Below are 20,113 nucleotides of genomic sequence, written 5' to 3' on the forward strand. Positions count from 1 at the left end.
AACTATGGAAGATGTTACTTCCCCTGTCTTCAGAATGGTTTGCCATCACTCCACTGTAACTGATGTCCCCGGTCCAAAGATTCTAGTTCCCTTTCCAGAGGGGAAAAAAACCACACCCTTTGGCTACGAGGCATGAGAGGCAAAAAAAAAAAAAAAAGAACAAAACACAGAAAACTGTCCTTTTTGACAATATTTTCTTACTACTTTTGCCTGGCTGCCCTTTAGCAATGTTATTTTTAGCTTACAACTTGAGTTGCACTTAAATTCATTGTTCTTCTGTTATTTACTACACCTTTTATAGCCCAGCTGTGGGTTTTACATTGTCTTAAATGTGTGCTGAAGGCCCTGGTAGGAAAGTGGACGGAGGTTGTGAATAGGCCGGTCTTCACAGTCAAGAAGTTCACATGGCCAGTATGCAGAGCAAGATTTTTAGTTTTCACTGATGATCAAAGACTTGACGTTAAAATCATATTTCCCCTACAGACTGGGGAAAATAAGCGTGACCATTTTAGTTACCGAAGGTGAGGGGTCAGGTATACCCCCATGTCATGGAGTGTAAATAGTTTAATTCATTGGGAGGGTAAAGTTTGCAGTGCCATCCACGCGTCTCCTGTAATCATGTAATTGCGTTTCTAGGAATTTAACCTGTCGAGGTACAGCCTCGAGTGAGCAGATGGTACTCTTCTCTGCAGTGCTTGTAATCGGAAAAAAACAAAACGACATCAGCAGGGGGTTTAGTTTATGGTTATTCCGTGCAACGTGCAGTTGTTAACATAGGTAAACTTGTGTGTAAAACTTGGAAAGACCGCCATATGCATTTTTAAATGGAAGTAAGTGTGACCAGTGGTGAAACAATGCATGTAATGTGATCTTATTTTTTATTTAGACCACGTATTAATATATCCAAGAAAAAATATTAGATAAAACAATAGTTTTGGAGATATTTCTTGAGGAAGAATCAAGAAGATTGCCAATTTTTATTTCTGTTGTGTTTTACAGTATTTTTGTGCTGAAGATCATTCTTTGGTCGACCGTATTATCGTACTCATACTATCAGTTAATAAAACTGGTATGAATGTAGTCCCCATGGCCCCTGCCCCTCCCATCCCAGGCTCTGCCATGGGTGCAGGATCCTCTCAGGAGGCTTATCTGTGCCCTGAGACCCCACAGCTGGAACAGCAGCCCTCATCTAGGTCAAGGAGAGGCAGGAAGTTGCTGATGCAGAAACCAGTAGTTAGGTAGCAAGTGCCGTTGAGCAATTAGGATGGATTCTTTTCTGAAAGCGCTCTCAGGTTTGCCTTTTATTTGTGTGAATTGCTATTCTTAGACGTTCCTGGCTGTGGACTTTGTCAGACATGCAGCGGTGCTTGGGTCTTAGGCATTGGTTCTTTCTACCAGACAGGGCAGAGGGTGGAGATGTTTGTACAGGTGGGGAAGGTAGTCCTCCACTGGACTGGGAGTCAGGAGACCTGTATGTACTTCAGTTTAAACTTGTTCTTAATCAGCCTTGTGATTTTGGGTGTTTCTTTCTTTTTTTTTTTTTTTTTTTTTTTTTTTTTTTGCGGTACACGGGCCTCTCACTGTTGTGTTGCAGAGCACAGGCTCCGGACGCGCAGGCTCAGCGGCCATGGCTCACGGGCCCAGCCGCTCCGCGGCATGTGGGATCTTCCCGGACTGGGGCACGAACCCATGTCCCCTGCATCGGCAGGCGGACTCTCAACCACTGTGCCACCAGGGAAGCCCTTGGGTGTTTCTTGATCTGTAGGACTTTAGCTTCTTCATCTCAAAGATAAGAAAGGAGTCTCTGAGGTGGTTTGTTTTCTTTCTTCCTTCCCTCCTTTCTTTCATTCATTTCCTCCCTTCCTTTCCCCCTCCCCTCCCAGCGTTCCCCCACTGCCCCCCCCCCCCGCCCTTGGTCAATTCAGTTTATCAGAAACTTAGTTTTTCAACTTGGAAGGGTGACACCTGGAGCTAATAGTCACTCATACAGCATCCCGTTTTGTGATCTGTTTCAAGGATGCATGAGTGATACAAAAAGCCTTGCCTGTTAAAGCTTTTTTTGTTGCTTCCTACACGCTAGGCATCATGACCTTTATTTCCAGCAGTGGTTCAACCAGGTGATCTTACCCCCCCACCCCCACCCCAGAATATCTGGAAACATTTTTGGTTGTCATGAGTTGGGAGTGCTGCTGGCATCTCATGGTTAGAGGCCAGAGGTGCTCACCATCCTGCAGTGCCCGGGACAGCCCCCACAAGGAAGAATTGTGTGGTCATAAGGAAGAACTGCCTGGTTGCAAGGTCAGCAGCAGTGAGGTTGAGAAGTCCTGCTTTACCGGCTCTGTCCTTGGAGGGCTCTAGGATGTAGCAGTCACAGGCCCCATTTTTCAGTCAAGGAGAGTGGAGGCTGGTAGGGTGAGGCCACTGGCAAGTACGGCTGAGTTACGGCTCTGCTGCCTGCACTGCCAGAGTTCTCGTGGCTGTCACAGATACCGAGGAGGGCCATGGTCACGGAGAGTTCTCCCCAGGCTCGCTCTGCCAGGCCCGGGCTAAGCACTGCATGTAAGCACTCATAATCCTCACAGTGACACCAAAGGGTCGATTCGAATGTCAGCTCCCTTTTGCAGGACAGGAGACAGAGGCACAGAGAAGTCAGGTTCTGTGACTTTTTTTTCCTTGTCTTGGTCCTCATTTTCAGAAGTTCACACATTTAAACATTCAGCCTTGACAATTTACGTAGTGTTTCCTCTCAGCATCTCTAGAGTTTCTCTAAAATTTGGGATGTAATGTCCAGGTGATGTAATGTCCAGGAGCAGGGCCACCCAGGCCTTTGCAGCAAGATAGATATTCTACCCTGAAGGAAGCACACTAAAATTGGTCTGTGTCCCTTAGAATTTTGAATATCATTGATTCCTCATCAGGCATTTATTTTTCACCAAGTACATATCTGTCAGTAGGTTTCCTGGAAGGAAATGAACAAATCAGAGTCCCGGACCTAAAACCATTGAGCACTCAGGGCCCATCTCTGCAGTAACCTGTAAACGGCTGCCGTCGGTCAATCTTCAGCCACCGTCAGGGGAGTCAGCTTTCAGTCTTCCTGGACTGGTGTTTCCATCTTCTTATTGCAGCAACCCAGCTCCACCGCCTCTGTCTGCCTCTGTGACGTCATCAGGTCTGGTGGGGTAAGTCCCCGCTTAGCTTTACCTGCCCCACCCTTCATCTGGGTTACAGGATAAGCCACTGGTAGACTTGTTCTTGTTTTGGACCCCCTGGCGCAGCAGGGTGTCCTGGCTATGGCAGGTGCCCTGTGTGTTTGGAGGGGATGAACAGACAGGACAGTGTTGATTCTGGACTCTTGTCTTTCCTGACTTTTGGTGAATTACCATGGACTGCTGCAAGCCAGAGCAGCTTTCTAGGCTCTGAGGGGTGTGCTGGACACAGAAATAAGGCAGTCTTCAAGCCACATCTCAACCTGTTGCTCTTGTGTTCTTCACCCACCGTTGACTCTGGCCTTCACAGATGGTTTTGTAGTGCAGCTTTCTCCAGAGGCTTGGATGTGCTCGGCCGGCACGCTGCTGAGCTCTGGAAGCCTGCTGAGCCCGGGCCTTCTTTGCGGCAGTGCAGCTTGGTGCCACGGGGCTCACCGATGCTTGGGAAGCCAAGTGTCCTCCTGCCTGTTTTCTATGCTGGCTCACCTTTATCGGCGTGATTCCTTTCTCTAAGCTTCTAGCATCTTGTTTTGGGGCGTGGGTTGAGCTGGCCTCGCTCTGCTGGCTGAGGGAGAACTCTGCATAGCAGTCCCACTGCCCAGCTCTGTCCACGGGCAGGATACACTGTCTTCCCAGCTGTAAGGTCATCAATGGCACTTACAGCTTCTAGACACAGCGCGGGCTGGACCAGTGCTACTACTGTTGGTTTCTTTCTGGAAGAAGGAAATACCTTTGGCCAGAGGCATTCAGTGTGCAGTGTTATCTCTGCTGCATAACCTGTTGTGCCCTTCCAGGGAAGTTCTGTGCACCACCATTAGGCCTGTGCATCGCTTGGCCTGGGCGACTGCAGTTAAGTGAAAGGGGACTGGGAGGGAGGGCGCTGTGAGTCAGGAATCTCTTTGACTAACGAGGGTCAGGCGCCAGGGGTCGTAGTGCCGAGCTCCCTGCTCCTAGTCATCCTGCAGACCTCTGGGTGGATGGTTCCTGGGGGAGGGAAAGCAGTCTTCGTGCAGGTGCCTTGGTAGCAACGGCCTGCATGGCAACTGCTCTGGCCTCTTAGGAGGTTTCCATCAGGAGGCTCTGGAGAGAGCTGCGCTCCTGGGGAGGTTACCACAGCAGACAGCCTTGGGGGGAAATGGAAGCTGGCGAACAGGCCCTGACCGCTGGGCCCCTCAGGACCAGCAGAGGCCAGAGGGAAAGAGAAAGCGGTGCCGCTGTAGAGGTAGAAGAAATAATTTTTGAAAGGGTGTCATGTATTTGGCATGTTTTGCTGTTTTTGAAATTCTGGTTGAGGTGAGTGACTTGCTGAGAAGTGGCTCTGCCTTCGGGGCTCCCTTCTCAGTATACAGGGTGTGGTTTCTGATTCCTTGATGTACAGCGTTGAATGCTTTTCGTCCTTGTTTTAACTCTTTTTCTTTAGAAATTAAACAAGAGTAATAAAAGAGGAAAGGATGGCTCTATGTGATCTTTCCTGTCTTTCTGATGTACCACTCTGACAGTTATGAACCGTGTTAACTTTAACTTGGTGGTGTCCTGTAACTTATAAATAGAAGGCTTTGAGGTGTCTGGGTGGGACTTTAAATTCACTTCTCCCTCACTTGAGATGGTGCACTGGCTCCTGGACCTAGGGTGTTGGGTGATGACAGGTCAGGTGCAAACAAAATCAAGGATGATGCGTTATCCTAATCGTTTTTATTTTGTATGTTACTGCTCATTTCACTTTTATGTAACATGCTTTCTAATTTTATTAATACTTAGCTCATTTATAAATACCTTTCAGATGGAATTACTGAATTATATTGACTGTTTTGACTTTTTCTCATAAGTGTAAGATTAGTTAGGTGTTCTTATAGCACTGGCTTAAATCAGTGTGTGTGAGATCAATTTGAAGAATACAGTTTTTTTTTCTGTAGAAACAAGGCTTCTGTTTTGATACATTTGCTTTTGCTTGGAGCTGACTCTCCTGCCCCTGAGACCAAAGTGCTGTATTGCCTTTGTCGCCAGAGCAGTGAGCTCAGCAGTGCTGCCAGGCTGTCTGTGCCCAGGGCCTCTTGGCTCCTAAGCTCAGCCCGGCGGTCTCTGGGACGTCCAGACCAGAGACAGCTGCAGCCAGGTGACCCATCAGGCTTGCTGCTGTTTGGGGCCATCCCTTAATTTCACAGTGCTGGAGATGATCACTGTGTGCCCTTGAGATTGGGTTAAGTGTAGCTCTTTTCTGAAAGATTGGGCAGGGAGGAAACGATGGTGTTACTGGGAAAGGTAACACTCTCTTTTTGATCTTTGAAAACACGGGTTGGCTTTCCTTTGACCCGTGAGACGTGCCTTTGCTTTTGGAGCAGCGTGGCGTGACAGCCTCACCTTCTCGTCCTTGGTTGCTTGGGGCTTCAGGTATGCCTACCTGCCAGAGATGCCGCTGAGCTGGAGAGAGTGTGTGTAAACCTCCAGCCCTTGATTTCTTCTGGATGGTTCCACACTGTGTGGGTAGTGTTAGGACCATATCTTCAAGGAAGAAATGGCATGTGAAGGATTCAGTGGTGATCTGTGGGAATTTCCATCAAATCTCACAGGATTGTATAGTAATTAGGTTTTTGGTGTCAGTTGGTATATGGCTTTATTGAAGGTGTGTGATTTTGGTTTTAGCCTATTTAGAACTTACTGGATATGCATTAGAAGGCTTCTTATAGGACTATTTTAATTCACAAAGGTAGCTTTGCTTGTCTTGTTATCTCCTCACCCCAGTCCTGAAGTGGTAGGGGTATGTGAGGGTTTTTCTCTCTTTTAAGCCATTGTTGATTGAGTGGTCAGTCTCTTTGCGCAGCCTAAATATCGCTCCCCTCTCCTTGGGCCATGGTCCCTCACGTGGCATGGCTGGCTTCAGCTGCTGGTGTCTCTGAGTTTTGCTTCTCGCCCAGAGAACAGTCTGTGATTGGTGGCTAGTGCAGATGGGCACGTCCCTTGTGCTCCTTCTGCATGTGGTGTCTGAAAAGCTCTCGGAGCACCTCTGCCCTCCCGCAGGCCTCCTTCCTCCTCTGCAGGAGCCCGCTGTGGACCCGACGTCATTTGGGGTATGCCGCTCAGCATGTTGACGTGGTGCTGTCAGCAGCTTTCTTGACACTGTCTGATGGTTTAAAATTCTGCTTTTGGACTTCCCTGATGGTCCAGTGGTTAAGACTCCATGCTTCCACTGCAGGGGGCATGGGTTTGATCCTTGGTTGAGAAAGTTCCACGTGCCACGAGGTGGTGCAGCAGATAGATAAGTAAACAGATAAATAGATAGGTAAGTAAACAGATAAGTAAGTTAATAGATAAATAAACATTAATAGATAGTTAAATAGGTAGTTAAATAAATAAATCACAAATAAGAAAATTAAAAATAATTTTAAAATAAAATAAAAATCTGCTTTCATGAACTTTGAAAAAATGATGTGTAACAGGCTTTAGTGTCATCACAATATTATAAAATTGAGGTAAAACTTTGTTATGCTCCATAAAATGTGAGTGAGAAGTGCACTGATGTAAATAGGTGAACTCATAGTCAGATATACATTATTAAACTTGGGTTTGACTTGGAGTTGGATGGTCAGTGTCATTTGCCACCCCCTCCTACCTCAATGTGTTTATTTCCAAATTACGGCATTTATTTTTTATAATTACAAAAGTAGTACTCTCCTCTATTTAAAAAAAGTGTTTTTTAACTCTCATACTTTAAGAGCAGTTTCAAGTATGGTACAAACCACTTTTTTCTGGACCACCTGCAAGTAACTTGGGGACATGAAACCTCATCACCCTTGGCTATTTCAGTGTGTTTCCTGCAAACAAGACGCTTAGTACAACCGCTCACGCACATGAATACTTTGCTATCTTCAGACCAGTTCACGCTTCACCAGAAAGACCCAGTTCACAGCCCTGTGTTGACACTCCTTGTCAGGTCTCTAGTCTCTCCTATACTGGAGCATTTGCCCCATCTTACCTTGACTCTCCTCTCCTTGACACCTGATGACCACAAGCAGTTAGTTTGCAGACTGTCCCTCAGAGTGGGTTTGTCTGTTTCCTTTTGATTCGATTCAGGTTTTGCATCTTCGGCTGGAATAGCACAGGAGTGCTGGGTTCTTCTCATGGCATTGTGTCAGATGGGACGCGATTTCGATGTGTCCCGTTACCAGTGATGCTCGCTTGGCTCACTTGATAAAGGTGGTGTCTGCCAGGCTTCTCCACTGTGAAGTCGTTGTGATTAATAAGTATACTGTGGGGGAGGTGCTTTGGAAACTAAGTATCTGTTCCTATCAAACTTTCAATTTACTCATTTGTATCAGTGCAGGCTAAGAGGTTCCCATTTTATTCAGTTGGTTGTCATCTTTTATTATCATTATTTATTTTGATGTTCGTATTTTCCCATGTTTGGCCAGTGGGAGCCCCTTAAAGCCAGCTGCTGTGTCCTGGCTTGGCAAGTCCCCATCACTCATTTAATACTTCTTGCTTTCTGGTACAGCAAGGTACTCTGGGCTCTTCACGTACATGCTTTCCTGCCCCGGCCCTGAAATCAGCCTTTTCTTTGAGGAGGCCCGGTTCCATTTTATGACAGTAGGTACTCAGGGAAGCAGAAGGTGGGCACCAGCTGGGCTGTGGTTGGGGTGTTAATGCACTCAGGCCCTGTTGGTGGACAGAGATGGAGTGTGTGTGTGGGTGTGTGTGCACATACATGTATACCTGCACACACACAGATACACAGATGCCTGTGTATTTACAACACATGTTTGTTTTTACATCTCTGTATGTTGAAAGACACGAGTTCATTTCAGAACCTCGGTTTCTATCTAATACCACAGGGTTCGTTCCAGTCTCTCCCTTTCTGAATTGGTAGCTCCCTTTTCCAACAGTGACAATCTTAGGTGCCGGTGTCCCTAATATATTTACTTATTTGATTAGTCACTGTGTGTTCCCAGTCTCCTGTTGCTGCCCCCTGTTCTGCCCAGGTGCCCTCTGCTCTCTTCATCTCACTCAGCCTCTGATACCCTAGGTATGTGGACACCCCCTTTTGTGGAACTCATATCCCAGTTTCTAGAAATACAGTTCTGTGCACTATCTTTTTGCCCTTTTGAGGCTGTTACCTGAGCCATCACTTCATTGTTGGTGATGCCTGCTGTATGGTATCCATGCGTCACTGTGTAGTTAGTTACCACTATCTCACTGGTGCACAGTTCTGTTTTTCCAGTTCTTTGCAAGTCACTATGCTTCTCTGAGCCTTCTTACACCTGTTATACCTATGCCTTCTGTGTTCTTGTGCAGGTACTTCTGGAGAGTAGCTTCTTTGGAGTGTTATCACTGAATTGGATTATGTGTATGTCGATTATTTGTGGGTTTTTAAAAAATTAATTACTTTTATTTATTCTTGGCTGTGTTGGGTCTTCGTTGCTGTGCGCCAGCTTTCTCTAGTTGCAGCGAGCAGGGGCTATTCTTCGTTGCGGTGTGCAGGCTTCTCATTGTGATGGCTTCTCTTGTTGCGGAGCACGGGCTCTAGGTGGGCGGGCTTCAGTAGTTGTGGCTTGTGGGCTCAGTAGTTGTGGCTCATGGGCTCTAGAGCACAGGCTCAGTAGCTCCACAGCACGTGGGATCTTCCCGAATCAGGGCTCGAACCTGTGTCCCCTGCATTGGCAGGTGGATTCTTAACCACTGCACCACCAGGGAAGCCCATATTTGTGTTCTTAAATTGCCTTCTGATGTTACACATCATCAACGATAGAGAAGCCAATTTTCCTCACCATTTCAAAATCTGCATCACTTCTGTTCATCTTTGTAGATCTCATAGTATAAGGGCAGAATGAAGATGAACATACCTGTTCATGGGTTTATGTGCCATATGTCTTAGTTTTCCATGAACTGTGTGTTGATAGGTCCTAGTCTATTCAGATGTTTCCCAACCAGAGAAAAACTCTGTTTGTGTCCTAACTTCTATATGATAGCCTTTACTATACAAAATTCTTAAGCTCTAATAGGGTCAAATGAGTCAGTATCTTCCTTGATGATGTCTACAGTCTGTATTATCAGTAGGCCTTTGCACCCTCAAATCACAGGTTTTTCTCCCCAGTCTTCGAATTCCTCAAGGCTTGATTTTTTATGGCCAGATCTCTAATCCAGCTGAAATTTATTTTGGCGTATGGTGTGAGGTAGGGATCAACCTTTATATTTTTTCCAAAATGGATTGCAAATGGGCCCAGTTCTGTTTATTGCCTAGTCCATCCTTCCTTGCTGATTTGAAATGGCACTTGTTTCAAATGCTAAACTCATAGATACACATGAGTTTGTTTCATTTGTCCTTTTTCTTTTTCCTTAGCAAAAACCACCAAGTACTAATTACTGTTGCTTTATGGTGTGCTTTACTTAACTTTAGGTTGATGTTTTTTCTTTTCCCCCCTTTTTCCCTTTTTTTCCAAATAACCTAGAACAATTTTATTTTTAGGTGAATTTGGGAGTCTTTTTTACAGTGTATATATTGAAAAACAAAACCTACTGGGACGTTGTGTTAAGTTTCTTAGGGCTGCGAAAATAAATTACCACAAATTTAGTAGCTTAAAACGACACCAATTTATTCTCTCACAGTTCTGGAGCTAGAAATCTAAACTCTGGCAGGGCCACACGCCCTCTGGGGGCTTTAGGGGAGAAACTGTCCTTTGGGCCTTCCAGCTTCTGGTGGCTGCTCCCATTTTCTTTGGCTTGTGTGTTCCAGTGTCTGCCTCCACCTTCATATAAGCTTTCTCCTCTGTGTTGTCTCTTTGCCTCTCTTTCAGAATGACACTTGTAATGGACCCATCCAGATAATCCAGGGTAATCTTTAAGCACTTCTGGAAAGACTTTTTCCAGGTAAGGTAACATTTAAGTTCCAAATATCAGGACCTGATATCTTCGGGTGGCCATTGTTTAGCCTACCGCAGATGTTATTTGGCATTTCCTTGCGGGTGTAGATGAACTTGCGGGGGGCGGGGGGGGGGCGGAAACAGACATCTCTGTGATGAGGGTCCTGGATGATGAAACTGCTCCATGACTCAGGCATCTGGTGTGTGTGTTGTTTTGCTAACACTGAATTTCCCTTCAGTTTTCCTAGCTTTTCATTATGGTAGAGGGGTTTTCTAGACAGATGGTCATCTGCAAATAGTGGCATTTGTGTCTTAGCTTAATAATTTCTCTTTAGGTTGCGTGTTTGACAGTCTTTGACCATAGCAGACGACTTTGCTGTTTTGTTACTTACTTTAATAGGATAATTTTGGCTTTTCACTAATTGTGATACATTTTACATCTGGGAAATACTCTTCGTATTGCCATTTCCTTCTATTCCTGAAGTTACATTCCATAGGAAGCAAGGAATAGATGCTTGAATTTCATCAGTCAGATGGACGTTTTTTAAATGGCCATCTATCAGTCATGTATATATGTTTTTTTGTCCTCCTTTGAGCTATAAATGTGAGATGTATACATTACCTAATATTGAATCCTCACTGCATCCCTAGAACAGACCTACTTAGTCATGGTGCCTTATTCTCTAAATTTAGAGTGGATTTACTGGGCTGGTGTTTTGTTTAAATTTTTATATGTTTGTAAACTGGTTTGTAGTTGATGATCTCTTTTCTCTGCAGCACCCACTCATTGTTTTGGGGAGGCAAAGCAGTGCCCTAATTTTCCTCTGGGGAGCCCCCCTTTTTACCATGTACAAGCCATGTGTTTTGGTTGAAATGGCCCAGCTGTGTGGGTGGACCCTGATTGGCTATAGCTAATAGACATATTCCATTCCCTTGGCCCCTTGACTATAGTTATTGGGCCTCTGATGGGCTCAGAACCCAATTGATGCCAGTGAGATACAAAAATAATTCATGGGGCAAAGAAGCTCCTACTTCCTTGGGAACTACCAGAAGATATAATTACTGGCATTTATAACACTTCTTATTTCAATACCAGGCAAGGATAATATTATATCATTGTGCACTTGTATTCTTTGTGTGCTCTTTCCTTGTCTTTATCAGACTTGCAAGAGTTAATTGCTGTTTAATTGCTTTTTTCAGAGAAACTGATTTTGGTTTCAATTGACCACACCAGCTGTATTTTGTTAGTTTTTGTTTTCTATTTCACCCGTTCTTCGTTTATTTATTCCATGTACTTTCTTTGATTTTCTTTTTCCATCTTGATTTGAATGCTGATTAGCTCATTTATCTTCATTTCTTCTTATAATAAAATTTACAAGGTTGATTCATCCTCAGAGTATAGCTTTGGTAGCATCGTATATGCCCTGATAAGTAGTGCTCTTTGATCTTTTTCTTTTTTTACACCTTTTTGTTAGGAAAATCTTCAGACATATCCCAAAATAGGAGAGAATATTGATATTTCATATACCTGTCACCCAACTTTAAGAGTTGTCAGCATTTTGCCATTTTTATCTTTCCTTGCTTGTTCCGCACTTGTCATACTTTTAATTTTGAGTTTGAGTATTTTAAAGCAAATATCATATTTCATGTCACTTGTAAATACTTTAGCATGTATCTTCAGTAGATGAGGGCTTTAAAGAAATTTTACCTAGCAAAATTAACTATATTTTGTTAATATCCAGTATCTATTCTGTGTTCAGTTTTCTCCAAATGTCATAAAATATGTCTTTACACTTGGTTGGTTTGAGTCAAAGAAAACCCAAAGAAAGTGTCCACACTGCATTAAAAATCTAAATAGGGCTTCCCTGGTGGCACAGTGGTTGAGAGTCCGCCTACCGATGCAGGGGACACGGGTTCGTGCCCCGGTCCGGGAAGATCCCACATGCCGCGGAGCGGCTGGGCCCGTGAGCCATGGCCGCTGAGCCTGCGCGTCCGGAGCCTGTGCTCCACAACGGGAGAGGCCACGGCAGTGAGAGGCCCGCGTATCACAAAAAGAAAAACTAAACAATTTTAAAATCTGTAACAATCCCTTTTCTTGTTTTCAAAAAAATGCCGCTTGTTTATGAAAGCAACAGGGCCATTCGTGCTGTGGATTTTCCCACATTCTGCATTTGGTTGATTGTATTGTTGTGGTGGCATGTGGTGTATTCCTCTGATCCTCATATTTTCTGTAAACTGGTAGCTAGGTTTAGATGCTTAATTGGTTTGGGGGTGGTTGTTTGTTTTGGGTTTGGGGTTTTTTGTTTGTTTGTTTTGGCAAAGCTGGTGTAGGGAGGGTGTCAAGAACACATCATAGATTGTGCTGTGTACTTCATATTGCATTATACCAGGAGGCGTAATGTCTGGCTGTCTTTCTCTTCGTTATGTTACAAGTGATCAGTGAATGAAGTGTCTGAAGGCTGATTCTGTCCCTTATTATAAAGTTTTTTATCAACCAGTTATCTAAGGGGCGTAATAGCCATTTTGCTTATATTCACTGTTTCATTGGTGTGTTAGTTTCCTATTGCTGGTGTAACAAATTACCACAAACTTGGCTGAAACCAGTCTCACTGGGGTTAAGTCAGGGTGTCACCAGGGCTTCCTTCTGGAGGCTTTAGGGGAGAATCCATTTCTTGGCTTTCCCAGCTTCTTGAAGCCGCCTGCATTCCTTGAGGCCCTTTCCTCCATCTTTAAAGCACATGATTTTAAGGGTACTTACTACATTTAGGTCCCACCTGTATAATCCAAGATAGTCTTCCCATCACAAAATTCTTAATTCATTTGTAACATTCACAGGTTCCAGGGCTAAGTACCTGGATATCTTTGGGGGCCGTGATTTAGCCTACAGTTGGCAGTGGCAAAATGAGGATTTTTCTGGTTCTGTTTCTACATTTATTTGTTGGCATTTTTACATGAAGAAAGTTTCCCTGATCAATTCTGGTTACTCTAAAATACAGTTCCTCCTGAAGAGAAAGGAGAAATGATTTCTTTGCTTTATTCATATTTAGAATATGTTTGGACTAGCAACTTCCAAAGCAACAATGCTGCTTCTTTTTTTTTTTTTTTTTTTTTTGCGGTACGCGGGCCTCTCACTGCTGTGGCCTCTTCCGCTGTGGAGCACAGGCTCTGGACGCACAGACTCAGCGGCCATGGCTCACGGGCCCAGCTGCTCCGCGGCATGCGGGATCCTCCCGGACCGGGGCACGAACCCGTGTCCCCTGCATCGGCAGGCGGACCCCCAACCACTGCGCCACCAGGGAAGCCCCAACAATGCATTTTTGTTGCTTTCCCCCCCCTAGTATTATAAACTTGTAGATGTGTATGTAATTGTGTTTCAACCCATTGAAGCCAATTTTTGATGCTTATATTGTTCCCCTAAGTTGGCTTCTGTGTTCTTTGGACGTGACCCCATTAGTCTGTGACTCCTTCCTTGCTCTTTGCCACAGCGAGGTGTCCCATCTTGTGACCTGGACTCAGCCATTTGTCCAAGGAGCCTGGTTCCTTTTACTGGGGAATGGTGTTGATTGCCACAGTCTGTGTGCTCAGGGTGCCCGGTGCCACTGCATTGCTTCTCATAGCAGACAGGCCTAGGAACCGATCATGAGCATAGATATTTCCAATTCAAATAAAAATCTACATGGTTTTTACTAATGCTGAAAATTGTTTTTTAAGGATATTAACCTTATCCTACAACATAAAATATTTTTAGCGTAATAGTAACTAATGTTATTAGATTATATCCCACTTGGAATATACTGTCAAGTTACTGTGGTTTTTTTTTTTTTTTTTTTTTTTTTTGCGGTACGCGGGCCTCTCACTGTTGTGGCCTCTCCCGTTGCAGAGCACAGGCTCCGGACGCGCAGGCTCAGCGGCCGTGGCTCACGGGCCTAGCCGCTCCGCGGCATGTGGGATCTTCCCGGACCGGGGCACGAACCCGTGTCCCCTGCATCGGCAGGCGGACTCTCAACCACTGCGCCACCAGGGAAGCCCAAGTTACTGTGTTCTAAAGTTATGTTTTTCTCTGATGGTTGCGCCACTGTTGTGACATTGTTATTTAGGTCCATTTCAATTTTTTTTTAGTAAAAGTGTTTAAGATGTATAATAAACATACAGAGAACTATGCAAATCCTTAGTGAAAATTCATTGAGCCATAAATGTTAACTGAACCCAACCATATAAACACCATTAAGACAGAGAAGCAGGACATACTTGTTCTTAGAGTTTGTTCTTCTCTGATTTATATGGTTCTAAAGGCAGAGGGAATCAGTGGTATATTCACATGAGTTTGCGTCCATCCCTGTTCCTCCTCCCTTTTCTTCTCCCAGTGTTGCCTCCCATTGTTTCTTCTTGCAAATACGAGCAGACATAGGTACACTGGTGTTTCCGACACCTTCTTGGAGTTAGGTAGCTTACTCTGCACCTCCTGCCTCCTTTGCCCTTTCTCACTAACCTCATCCCTAGAGACCATGCGTAACAGTGCATGGAGATCTTGCCTTGCATGCCTCTTATGCTGCCTGTTATTTTGTTGCATGGACTTAGCATGGTTTATTCAGTCAGTCTCCTCCTTAGGGAATTTGTGGTTAGTTCCAGACTTCATCAACTTTTTATTTCTCACTTTTTCTGCTCTTGCATTTCCACAATTCTTTCTTCACACAGTAGCTATAGTTCATCCCAAATGGGTGCTTCGTGTCTGCTTGGAGTTGGCCTCTGTGCGTTCACCTTAGTCTGGCACCACCATGCTGATGAGGGCCCTGCTGCCCACCTGCTTCCCATCCTTGGCTCCCTGTGGAGCCAGAGATAGGTGTCTTTCTCTTCCTCCCCTCTTTGGTTACCAGTTACCGGTTTTCTAGTAGGAGGGTTAACAGTTTTTTCTTGCCCTGTCCAGCCTTCTCTGTTGACAGATGAAACCTCTAAGGTCCTGCACCCCAGATGCTCTAACAGCATGGTGGTCTACCCTGAGTCCTGGATCTCAGGTGTTTGACTCAGGACAGAGATTAAATATCTCTGCTTTGGTCTGTACCTTGTATTTTGTTTTGTTTTTGTTTAATGCTTAATTTTTTTAAATTATTTATTTATTTATTTGGCTGTGCCGGGTCTTAGTTGTGGCACTCGGGGGATCTTCCTTGTCGCGTGCGGGATCTTCATTGTGGTGTGTGCGATCTTTAGTTGCGGCATGTGAACTCTTAGTTGAGGCATGCCTGTGGGATCCAGTTCCCTGACCAGGGCTCAAACCTGGGCCCCCTGCATTGGGGGCATGGAGACTTAACCACTGGGCCACCAGGGAAGTCCCCATACATTGTACTTTGTATTACTATGCCTTTATGTTGAATTAGTTCTTTGAGGGATTGGGGACAGCTGTATCATTAAGGGTTTCTAGGAGGTCTTCAAATCCCAAAGTGAGGTTTACTCCCTAGAGTAGACTCAGAAAGATAGTACTGGAAGAGATGATGGAATCTCATCTCCTCGTCTGACAAACGAGGCAACAGGTCATTTGAAGATGTGTGATGTGCCCAGTGTCACCAAGCAGATGGCACTTGAGTGCCCACGGAGGCTTAACACCCTGCAGAGGAGAAAGTAGAGACTTGATGTTTCTGATGTTTGTTTCTTCCTTTGTAGAAAAACATTTCATTTCTATTTGGATGGGACTGGTTCTAATTCTTAAGTATCCACCCATAGCTTTAGCTAGCTTTGTATCCATTGCAAAGTTTTCTATAAACACGAGCTAAAAGCTCATTCTAGCTCATGGAACTTTTCTATGTGAATTGTAGGAAGAAAAAACACTTTCAAGTATATTACCTAGGTCAAACTTGGAATTATTTTGTTTCTTGTAGTTTAATTGTAGGACTGAGGGGGAGAGACAGCCAGAGCCCTCCTCCGTGGCCGTTCCATCCCGTCCTTCTCTTCCCAGAAGCACCCTCCAGGTTGAGGCAGGAGGGTGGGCCTCCAAGCCTGTGTGTGGAGGTGCTGCTCTGAAGCATGGTGTTCAGAGACCTCACGGATGCACTTCCCTAGAAGCAGTGGTTGGTTTCTTTAAGGACACAAAGACTTGTCGAGGCGGAGACCTAAGGAGTCATCTAATCCAGACGGTCGCCCAGTGGGGAGCACTGTCGCCCGGTGGGGAGTACGGTCGCCCGGTGGGGCCCAGTGGGGAGCACGTAACCACCAGGTGGGAAGTGCTCTGCCTAGGTTTCCAGGGCGCGGGTCCAGCGAGGTGTGCTCCCTTGGGGACCTTTGTCTTTGTGCTGAGGTGAAAGGTGTCTGTACTCGTTCCTAGTTGTGCTGTTGGCTGCTGGCAGAGATCGGCCTTCTGTGCTGCCCTCCAGACACTTAGGGACAGCTCTCAGGTGCCTTCCGATTCCCAAGGGCTTAATGGGTTAACGTAAAGCCTCATCCTCCACAAAGAAATTCACCACAAAAAAGCTCACTTCAGACTTCTTGCTGGTAACATGGTCTAATAAAACAGAAAAGAACATCCTTGTGACTCAGGCTTCCACTCATTTATAGTAGCTAGTGCCACGTAATAGCACCTTTGTTTCCCTCCAAGTGGAAGTATCTTTGTTGAAAAAGTGAGGCGCTTCATATAATACAGCTTCTCCCCCGCCCCCACTCCCCATATACACTCTTGGGAACACTCAGCATATGTCCATCCATTATGTATGTACCTGTTAAAACACACTTTTTTTGGTAAGTGGTATATGAAATATATGCTTTTATGTGTGCTCACCTACCAACTTAACAGTAAAATTGCTGACTTTTTGAGTCAGTAAGTGCAGTCCCCCCTCCTTTACCGTGGCACTGATAACTTCTCAGTACCCGACTCTGTGCTCCTATTCTTTCTCCTATTCACAGAACTCTGTGTTCTCAGTGGCCTGAGTGTCCTTCCAGAGTTATTTTTGCATAGACAAACGTGTCTCTAACACCACGGGTTACGTATTGGTATAACATAGAGCTGCCCCTTTATTGACAACGGATACTGGGTATGTGGTGTAGTTGGGGACGTTTGCTCATTCACCAATCATTTGATGCAGGGCTGTGGGTACTTGAGTGTCCGCTGACTGTATCCTACATAATCTCTTCTTGCATAAACCAAGCTCATATAATACGCCATCTAGGACATTCACCATCAGATCAAGAATTTAAGACACTTAATAAAGCAGTTAGAACGCAGGATTCCTTGAGGGTTTTAAGATTTTTTTTCACCTGACATTTTTTTTTTAAGCAAACTGGCTTTGTTGAGAATTTCAATGTGGTAAGCTTAGTGTTCACAGAAACATTTCTCTTCACTTTTATTTCCTTATTTTTAAAATTAATTTATTTATTTATTTTTGGCTGCGTTGGGTCTTAGTTGCTGCGCGGGCCTTGCGCGGGCTTTCTCTCATTGGCGTTGAGCTGGGACTACTCTTCATTGGGGTGCGTGGGCTTCTCATTGTGGTGGCCTCTCATTGCAGAGCACGGGCTCTAGGCGAGCGGGCTTCAGTAGCTGTGGCTCGCGGGCTTCAGTAGTTGTGGCTCGCAAGCTGTAGAGCACAGGCTCAGTAGTTGTGGCGTATGGACTTAGTTGCTCCATGGTATGTGGGATCTTCCCGGACCAGGGATCGAACCCGTGTCCCCTGCACTGGCAGGCGGATTCTTAACCACTGCGCCACCAGGGAAGCCCAAAATTTGTATTTTGAATCACAGTGTGTAATCAGATTGCTCCTCAGAAAGGTCACTCAGTTATTATTCTTCCAGCCACACCAGTATGCTCACACCGTTTCTGTCCTCATACTTTATTTTTGCCAATTTGAGAGGTGAAATGTAGAGTCTCATCCTACCTTCAAATCTATTTTTTTTGTACAAATTAATTGTTTCCTGCATTTCCATGGAAGATTTTTGTATCTTTTGCCTTTTTTTTGTTTTGTTTTGTTTTTTTAATGGGTTGTTAGAGTGCTTGGAAATACTGTAAACTACACTTGGCCACTTCTTTCTCAGATCTTTGAGACTATACCCTCTACCATGTGCCCCTGGGTGTTTGTGGTAGAGGAGATACTTTCGTGACTAAGACAAGTACCCATTTTGTATTTTTTCCCCTGCTCTAAATTTATTCATTATAAACAGGAGATTTGTAAAAAATGACTTGAGATTTTCTTCCTTTAAGACTGTTTTATAAAGTTTATTAATAAAAACTTTTTGTCAGGTTATATTCCTTTCTGCTTTGATTTGGAAAACCGACTATAGCACTGCTGTTCAATAAGAGCTACATGTATAATTTAAAATTTTCTAGTTTCCATCTTAAAAATGTAAAAAGAAACAAGTGAAATTTAAGTTTGATAATATATTTTTTAACCTAATCCAAGATGTTATCATTTCCACATGTAATCAACATAAAATCATTAATAAGATGTTTTACATTGTGTTTGTTATACTAAGTCTTCAAAACCCATGTGTATTTTAGCCTTACAGTCTATATATCAGTTCTAACTAGCCACGTCTCGAGTGTCCATAGACACACATTGCCAGGACATATTGGCCAGCATGGCTCTATAGAGTGGTTTCATTTCATTTCTGTGGAAATCCATTCACTTACTCTTTTGAACCTAACCTTTGTCCCATCTGCTTTTTAAAAAGAGTTATAAGGTGTATTTATCTGACACTTGTTCTTGATTTAGGCTCTAAATAAATATTATTCTTTACTCATCTGTGAAAAAATATTGCTGATTATTTCAGTATTTGTAAAATTAACGTGCTAGAGTATTCATTTAGTGGAACGTGGTGATGTGTTCACTTAGTGGAATTAAACACTAATATCCCCAAACAGTGGGATAGCTACTATAGAGCAGATTATCTTCCTTGATCTTTTTAACAATTTACAAAGGCCTCAGAAGTTGATAGAGGTGGGAAACCTAGAAAGTCAGAGCATAAACAACCAGCCAGGGTGACCCAAGTAGTATCTGGCAAGATTCTGAACGTAGGTGTTCTGACGACAGGTGTGGTGTTAATTACAGTCTCTTCTCACTAGAGACACCTGTCATGACTTAGCTAAAACTTAGTTGTTACCTATTTTCACGTTATGGAGAAATACATGTCATTGAAGAAAATTCTAAGTTACCCTTTCTGTCACTTCCTAAAAAGAAGTGACACTGATAGAATTAGTGGAGAAAGAATAAAGCCAGGTAAAGGAAAACATGGACCACAGCTATTTGTTTCTCTCTCATCTGAACTTGTACTACTGTACTTGGGGGAACAAAGCTGCTGAGTTGAACATACATATGGTAACAAACACCACCTCTGAGCCAGAGAAAGGAACCTGGTGTTTAGGTGTTCAGTATTAGAATGCACTGCAGGTCAACTTGGGTCAACACTACAGTTTATATTTATAGCTACATATAAATAAGCTTAATCACAGAAGGAGTTTACTAGTATATTTCAGCTCTCAAGAAGGATGAAGGCATACTCTTTGCCCATACCTGAACACCACACTCAGTGTGGGAGAGCAGACTGTACTCCACACCCCCGTCCCTTAGCACCAGTCTCCCACAGGGTGGCAGGGCTGCCGAGGGAGTATCAGACCTGAACGCTCCCACAGCCCCAGCGATGCCCCCTGGCCCACTGCTCTCCTGACCCCCATCAACGTGACCCTGCTTGGAGGGGTTCCTGTCAGGTAGGTAGGTAAAGCGAAGAGGGTAAGTAGCCTAGGTTACACACCTCAGTTTGTCTGTCCATGTTCATCTGTTTACAGGTTGTTTACAGTTGTTGGCTGTGATGTGGTTCTTGTATATGATTCTCTCACTCGTGTGGGAGAGCTTTCTCCTGTAGTATATATATCTAGAAGTGAGGTGGTTCGCTCACAGTATTTGCATCTCAAGCCTTAATTGGCCTCGTGAGTGGTGTGAGGTAAGGACTTAGGTTTTTCTCATGTAAATAATCAGTTTTCCCGGAGGCATTGATTGTGTAGTCCATGCATGAGGTCACCTCTAATGAAAGTCTGTCTGTTATGTCCACATCTGGGCTTTCTCACCTGCTCCATTGTCCTGTGCC

General features: G+C 44.4%; 1 protein-coding gene across 2 annotated transcripts in view; it reads left to right on the forward strand.

Moving 5' to 3' along the window:
- The window catches only part of HDLBP (high density lipoprotein binding protein), a 67,828-nt gene that overhangs the window by 4,769 nt on the left and 42,946 nt on the right, over positions 1 to 20,113 (forward strand). The window contains exon 2 of one of the 2 annotated variants that reach the window (XM_082630644.1): positions 9,992 to 10,064. The exons of the other annotated variant lie outside the window; for it this stretch is intronic. The gene's annotated coding sequence lies outside the window, so the exon portion shown is untranslated. The remainder of the gene's footprint in view (positions 1 to 9,991; positions 10,065 to 20,113) is intronic. 2 annotated transcript variants of the gene reach the window in all.

The sequence above is a fragment of the Mesoplodon mirus genome (assembly GCF_964341445.2).
Source record: "Mesoplodon mirus genome assembly, chromosome: 8".
In the NCBI taxonomy this organism is placed as follows: domain Eukaryota; kingdom Metazoa; phylum Chordata; class Mammalia; order Artiodactyla; family Ziphiidae; genus Mesoplodon; species Mesoplodon mirus.